Source organism: Quercus suber, unplaced genomic scaffold, assembly GCF_002906115.3.
Source record: "Quercus suber isolate HL8 unplaced genomic scaffold, Cork oak 2.0 scaffold_3B, whole genome shotgun sequence".
Lineage (NCBI taxonomy): Eukaryota > Viridiplantae > Streptophyta > Magnoliopsida > Fagales > Fagaceae > Quercus > Quercus suber.
In genome coordinates this window covers 717,080-725,489 of record NW_027071805.1, presented here as the reverse complement: position 1 = coordinate 725,489, position 8,410 = coordinate 717,080, and the positions used below count along the sequence as shown (strand labels likewise).

The window sequence follows — 8,410 nt, the reverse complement described above, 5'->3', positions numbered from 1 at the left end:
TATCAGCACCAGTACGCATACTCAAATATATCTCTAATATTACACTAGAGTATATACTTTAAAACAGGCACCAATTCATTCCAGGTGGGAAACTAAATGGGCGAGCTAGAGTCAAACATTTGCAAATCATCAAATTTGTAAACCAAAGTAGCTATTCAAAACGTCTGCAAATCACTCACCTTTAGCCTTCTTGAAACAATTCCGAGACCAATTTCAGATGTCTACTAATCCTCCTAAAATCCGATACATCTCAGAGAGCTTTATCAAACCACAATATGCTTCAGAAGAGTCAAAGAGACTCTTATACCTGACACCATGGGATCTTGCCATGCTCTCAGAAAACTACATCCAAAAGGGCCTTCTTTTTACTAAACCTCCAGCAGCAAACGCCCAAGAAGACTTCATCAAGTCTCTATTGGACAAGCTAAAGCAGTCCCTCTTTGAGGCCCTTGTCCATTTCTACCCACTTTCAGGCCGCCTTGTGACACAAAAAAATGAAAATCCACCTTCAAGCTTTGTTTTTGTTGATTGCAGTAACAGCCCTGGAGCTAAATTTATCTATGCAAATCTAGACATGATAATATCTGATATCGATCATTTCTCCAATTGATGTACCATCAATCGTTCAATCCTTTTTTGATCATGACAGGGCGGTCAACTTTGAGGGTCATACCATGCCATTGCTTTCCATTCAAATGACAAAACTAAAAGATGGTATCTTTATAGGCTGTTCCATGAACCATTGCATTGGTGATGGAACCTCTTATTGGCATTTCTTTAACACTTGGTCTGAAATCTTCCAGGCATAGGGAAATAATATTTCCATCACACGCCCACCAATCCACAAACGATGGTTTCCAGATGGTGTTAGTCCAATCCTCAACGTCCCTTTCACACACCAAGATGAGTTCATTTCTAGAGTTGAAGCACCAAAACTTAGAGAAATAATGTTCCAATTCTAATCTCAATCCATAGCAAAACTCAAAGAAAAATCCATTGCAAAATCCAATGCCAACAAAATCTCTTCCTTTTAGACCTTGTCTGCACTTGTCTGGAGGTGCATAACGCGTGCACGTTGTCTACCACATGATTAGATAACACGTTGCAAGTTGGTCACCAATAATAGGTCAAGAATGGAGTCATCCTTGTCTAATGTGTTAACGTGTATAGTTTTGTGGGCTTTAGGCCCAAGTAGATTAGTTTTATAGCACATATTTTTGTACTACACTCTTACTTGTACCGCACTTATATGCATCCTATATAAAAGCACTCATGTATATTCTTTCACTGAGAAATACAATACAATTATTCAGTATTTCTAGCATAGTATCAAAGCCACTGCTTTGACCTTTCCTTAACAGTCTTATCTTTATTGGTGCTACTCCATTCTCATCGCTTCTGCTGTCATAGCAGCCATCGCAGCTTTTCGCCGTAGAACCTCTGACATCTTCCAGCTGTCGTCCTTGGATTTTGGACCTGCAGCTGTCGTCATTGAGGAGTCCCGCACCACACAAGCCACTGCACTCACCATCTTCACCGTACATCTTGCTCCAATAAATTTTTTGCAGGTACCACAGTGATCGTCTCGCCTCAATCTACTAAATCGTGGAAGTCTCATAGTCATCGGAGGTTACACGTGCCCTCATGCATTGCCCAAAGAAGCTGCGCCTCGGCCACGCGCCTCACGTGCCTTCCTCTGTTCCTATGACGTCATCACTTCCATGTCAGCTAGGGCTGACGTCATCATCCAGCCCTCTGCTAACGTCATCAGCCACGTCAGCTGACGTCGTTGCTGACCATTTGTTGACTGTTGACTGTTGACTTTCTCTAGGGTTGACTTTTACAGTCTAGGTGCTCCTTACCTAGTTTTTCGCATAGATTTCATTTTTGCAGTTCGTTTTTGCATATTTTGCTTCTAAATGAAGAATAATGATAGGTCTTCTTGTTGCAATAATCATCGCCGACAATCCAGCAAACGTTTTTGCAATTTTTGCAAATGTTTTGGTCATAAAATTGAGACTTGCTATCTTCGCAACAAATCAGATGTTTCAATTTTTGCTGCTACTATTACCAACACTGAGAGTGTATCTTCAGGATGCACTTTTACCATGTCCATAGATGACCTTAAAAAAATCATTGCCAATTTCATTCGTATGGTTGGTAATGCATCTTATTCCTCTTCTCTCTCAGCTCTATCTGGTATGTCTCATTCCTCTTGGCTTATGGATTCTGCTTGTTGCAATCATATGACACCTCACTCATCCTTATTTTCTGAACTCAAACCTGCACCACAACCTCTTAATATTCACACAGCAAATGGTTCCACAATATCTGGTCATAATATAGGTTCTGTTTCAACCTCCAACATCTCGGTTCCTGGGGTCTTTAATGTTCCTTACATTTCTTACAATTTATTTTTTGTGGGACAATTAGCTGAGTTGGGTTATCACATTATATTTGATTATTTTGGGTGTATTGTACAGGATGCGAGGACGGGACAGGAGCTTGGGACTAGTCCCAGAGTTGGGCATATGTTTCCCGTGGACAACCTGCGTCTTCCACTTGTTACTCCTGTTTCTGTTGCTGCAACTGTTATAGTTTCTTCAATTCCTCCCTTACACTTTGGCATGCTCGACTTGGCCACACATCTTCTTCTCGGGTACAACAATTGGCTTCTAGAAGTTTGTTAGGTTCAATATCTACAGAAAATTTTGATTGTGTTTCATTTCAATTAGGAAAACAACCAGCTTTGCCTTTTGATACTAGTGTATCAATATCTACTGATATCTTTGACCTTATTCATTCTGATATTTAGGGCCTTCCTCTGTCTCTAGTATTGGTGGGTTTCGATATTTTGCTGTCTTTGTTGATGATTACTCTCGCTATAGCTGGATTTTTAATATGAAACATCGTTTTGAATTGTTGCAAGTATATTCTAATTTTGCAAAAATGGTTGAAACTCAGTTTTCCAAACGTGTCAAAATTTTTCGACCTGATAATGCTCTTGAATATACTCAATATGCTTTCTAAGTTGTTTTGCATTCCTATGGCACTGTTCATCAACTAACTTGTCCAGGTACCTCTCAGCAAAATGGTAGAGTCGAACGAAAACTTCGTCATATTCTTGACACTGTTCGTGCTCTCCTTCTCTCTGCCAAAGTTCCTGCTCATTTTTGGGGCGAAGCTGCTTTTCACATTGTTTATGCTATTAATCATATTCCAAGTCCTGTTATCCAAAAGCAAACTCCATATGAGCGCCTTTTTGGGTTACCTCCAGATTATCACCACCTTTGCTCCTTCGGTTCTGCTTATTTCGTTCTTCTTCAGCTACATGAGCATAACAAACTTGAGCCTCAGTCAAGATTTTGTTGTTTTGTTGGCTATGGTGAAACTTAAAAGGGGTATTGGTGTTATGATCCTGTCTCTTAATGTCTTCTTATCTCCCGCAATGTTGTTTTTTGGGAACATTGCTTCTTTGTCGAGCTCTCTTACTTCCGTGCCTCCCTATCTTCCTCCTCTATCTTAGATCTTTTTCCAAATGAGGTACATATTCCTTCTGTAGTTGCTCCTAATCCTCCTATAGACTTCTCTGTCCAACCACCAGATATCATTGATCCCTTTCCTAGTTCACCCTTTAATGAACAAGTAGAAGATGAACAGGTTGAAGACGAGGTACACAACCCCAACCCTGAGCTTAGGTTCCCTGCTCCTGCTCTGCCTAAATATCTTGCACAAGACATTCCACCTCATCACTCAACTCGGATAAGATCTATTCCTGCACATTTACTTGACTATCATTGTTACACTGCCCTTGCTACACTACATGAGCCTCACACCTATCGTGAGGCTTCCACTGACCCTTTATGGTAGATTGTAATGAAAGAGGAACTTAATGCATTATCTAAAAACCATACTTGGGATTTGGTGACACTCCCCCCTTGAGAAATTTGTAGTTGGTTGTAAGTGGATTTACAAGATTAAGACTCGCTCTGATGGGTCCATTGAGTATTACAAAACTCGTCTTGTTACAAAAGGTTTTACACAAGAGTATGAGATTGATTATGATGAGACATTTGCTCTAGTTGGTCGTATCTCATCTGTTCGTGCCCTCTTAGCTATTGCTGTTGCCAGTAAATGGGAAATTTTTTAAATGGATGTCAAAAATGCATTTCTTAATGGAGATTTAAATGAAGAAATTTATATGCAACCTCCTTCTGGTCTTTTTGTTGACTCAAATAAGGTTTGTCACCTTTGATGTGCACTTTATGGCCTTAAACAAGCTCCACAAGCTTGGTTTGCTAAATTCAGCTCTACCATCTCTCGCTTAGGTTACATGGCCAGTCATTATGATTTTGCCTTATTTCTTCGTTGCATTGACAAAAGCATTATTTTACTTCTCCTGTATGTGGATGATATGATCATAACTAGTGATGACCTTAGTGGCATTCAAGAACTCAAGGACTTTCTCAGTCAGCAATTTGAGATGAAAGATCTTGGACATCTCAGCTACTTCTTGGGTTTTGAAATCACTCATTCTACAGATGGACTTTATATTACTCAAGCCAAGTATGCCTCTGAACTCTTGTCTTGAGCTGGACTCACTGATAGGAAGACTATTGACACTCCAATTAAGCTTAATACACATTTGACTCCCCCAGGGGGGAAACCATTGTCTAATCCCCCTCTTTACAAATGCTTGGTTGGTAGCCTAGTTTATCTCACTGTCACTCGTCCAGACATTTCCTATGCTGTTTACTAGGTGAGCCAGTATCTATCTACTCCACGATTGACTCACCATGTTACTATTCTGTGCATTCTTCGATACCTAAAGGATACTCTCTTTCATGATCTTTTCTACTTTGCTTAGTTTCATCTTATTCTCCGTGCATTTTCTGATGCTGATTGGGTAGGAGATCTCACTAATCGTAGGTCCACCACTAGTTATTGCTTTCTTCTTGATTCTTCTCTGATTTCTTGGCGAAGCAAGAAACAAACTCATGTGGCCCACTCCAGTACTGAAGCAAAATATTGTGCTCTTACTGATACCACATCTAAGCTCATTTGGTTACAATGACTTCTCGAAGACTTGGGTGTGTCTATATCCTTTGCTACTCTTCTTTATTGTGACAACCTGAGTGTCATTCATATTGCTCACAATGATGTCTTCTATGAACGGACTAAACACATCGAGATTGATTGTCATTTTATCTGTTATCATCTTGTTCATGGTGCTCTCAAGCTGATCTCAGTTTCCTCTAAAGATCAACTTTCAAATATCTTCACCAAGTCGCATCCTAAGGGATGCCTTCGTACTTTGGTTGACAATCTCAAATTGGTCTCACATCCACCTTAAGTTTGAGGGGAGCTGTTAATGTGTATAGTGTGGTGGGTTTTAGGCCAAACTAGATTATTTATATAGCATACATTCTTGTACTACACTCTTATTTGTACTGCACTCATATGCCTCAATTTCCTCTAAAGATCAACTTTCAAATATCTTCACCAAGTCACATCCTAAGGGATGCCTTCGTAGTTTGGTTGACAATCTTAAATTGGTCTCACATCCACCTTGAGTTTGAGGAGAGCAGTTAATGTGTATAGTGTGGTGGGTTTTAGGCCAAACTAGATTATTTGTATAGCATACATTCTTGTACTACACTCTTATTTGTACTGCACTCATATGCCTCATATATAAAGGCACTCATGTATATTCTTTTACTGAGAAATACAATACAATTATTCAGTATTTCTAATATAATGATTACTTTGGAAACTCACTTTATGCAATGGGAGGAGTAACGATAACCACTCTGACAAACTTGTGCGTGACTTTTTTGATATCTGGCTGCAGTCTTCTTTTGTTTTGCAACCTGCTCCAATTTTTGACCCATATAGTGTAATGATGGGAAGTTCACCCAGGTTCAACATGTATGGGAATGAATTTGAAATGGGGAAAGCAGCGGCACTTCGCAGTGGGTATGCAAACAAATTTGATGGGAAAGTTTCATCATACCCGGGTTATGAAGGAGGTGGAAGCATTGATTTGGAGGTATACCTTTCGCCAGATTCAATGAGCGCTCTTGAGTCTGATAAGGAGTTCATGGATGCTGTCTCTCTGTCCTACAAGCTGCACTAGTTTCCAAAGCTCTACCCTGCAGATGTCCAAGCCAAATCTGTCATTTACGAATTGCGAGGAAGGAAAGCAATACATATTTGTAAGAGCGTAAGCGTTGCTGTTAACCTGGGCTGTGATTCTAATTACATCAAATAATGCAGAAAATGGATGGGCATAATGATCTTTTATTGGTAATATCAGAGAGTAATTTGCAAAGATTATGATGTTATTATAAAGATACTTAAATAAAAAGATTTTGTGAAATTCATCTGCAGAATATATCGTACATGTTATGTGACATTCTACATATTCATGCAACGGGTGCTGTTTGAATGTAAAATTGCAACTACCAACATATATACCATGTGAAAGATTAAAGCTCCACCTTGTAATTTTAGGCTCTAAACTTATATCACCCCTAGCACAGGACAAAAAGATGAAAACAGCATGATTCTTTGAGAATCTCAAAGTGAAACTTGACTTCATACATTCTAGATTTAAATACTTGGGTCATGTCACTGCTCACACATTAATCTTTTTGAGCTCTTCCACACTGCACATAAGAAATTATAAACAACTAGTTGCAGACCTGCAAGGAAAGTATTTTATTTACTAAAGTTAAAAATACTATTTCCCTTAAGAACTCAAAAGGTAAAGCTAGAAAGTCTTCTTTCCTAACTAATAGTTAAAAATTTTTAGTGCATCATAAATAGGCCATGCATAATAAATAAAATCTCAACCAACCAAAGTAAAAACAAAAATCTTTCAAAATAAGCATACATTAGACACTCTATCTCTCTCAAATAACAATAACATTTAGGGAGCTGATCAGACTACACAATATTTATAGCAACTTCAAAGGCTGACGTTACTTACCAGAAAATCTTGTTTTACTTTTCTTTAAAAAAAAAAAAAAACTTGTTTTTGTAAAGACAAAAGAAATTAAAATATCTTCAAGTTACGGCCCTCTATTTCAATGTTGACTTCAACTCCAAAATGATCACTCCAATAGAAACAATCTTAGTATCTTACTAATTGATGTCTCTTGTATCTTCGCTTACTTTTATTGGTTCTTATTTCAAATTTGAAAGAAAATTTAGACATTTACATCTGACACTGTCATCTAATAACTATAGTTCTATCCCTTTGAAATATGTAAAAAGGATGTGAGCTTGATCATTTCTTACTAATACAATGCTTATCTGGGTACATTCAATAATATCTACTAATCAGAAGATTCTAATAGCTTACAACCCAAGAGTAATTAACCACACCACTATTATATTAGGCTAAAAATAAGACGATTTAGATAATATCTCTATGATCATGTCTACGGTGAAAAAAGCAACACCATTGCATTAAGGGTTTGGGATTTTCGATGTATCACCTTCAATTTGGTTTCTATAGTGGCACAGTGGAAGCAAATCAATAGCTTGGCACAATCCTTGTAACAAAGAAAGGCAACTCAAATTAAAAAAAAAAAAAAAATAGAGCAAATAGTATATAATATATATAAACTATATGGTTCTTACCCCTACATCACCAATCATAGAAATACAAAGAGAAGTACAACCCCAACAATCATTATGATTTTAATCACCAGTATTGTACACTAATGCATCAAGCATAAACTATCAATATGGTATGATAGTCATGATTTTACCATATAGGAAAAAGCCAAATTAATCAAATAATTTTTGAACAAACTTGAGTTTTTTTTTTGTTAATTTGTTTGTTTGGAGGAAAGAACAAACTTGAGTTTGTTGACAAGAAAATGAACTCATCAACTTGAATATGTAATCTAGTTTAGTGATGAGTAAGAGTTGATTTTATATTCTAACTTTGAAATAAAAACAATTGAATAATCTGGACATATGAGAGCATTGGTTGTCGCATGTTTTGTTGCAGCCAGGCAAGGATCTTGAAAAGTCTAGAGAAAGATATGCTTATGTTAATGACTATTGTCCACTTGATCCAAAATACATAGAATTGATCCTTAATATATAGTGTTGACTACTAGGATTCTTATTAGTTAAGAGATTCATTGAAATTTGTTATTAAGCACAGTGTATTTCTTTTTTAAATCAAACATTATTCAATACATGCTTTTGGACGGACTCATAATTTTCATTGTTTAGTTCTTAGATTAATTGCATTGCGTGCTGCAAGTATTGTTGCAGCCACGAGCAAGGATCTTTAAAAGTCTAGAGAAAGATACTGTCATGCTAAAATCATTGCAGAGATAATTGTAGAGATTTTTTTTTTTTTTTTTTTTTGAGTAATGCTAACGAATGC

At 37.3% G+C, this 8,410-nt stretch overlaps 1 pseudogene; it reads left to right on the top strand.

The window, feature by feature from the left end:
* Window positions 1-217: 217 nt before the first annotated feature.
* On the top strand, window positions 218-1,337 carry LOC112026425 (uncharacterized acetyltransferase At3g50280-like; annotated as a pseudogene).
* The last annotated feature ends 7,073 nt before the right edge of the window (window positions 1,338-8,410 follow it).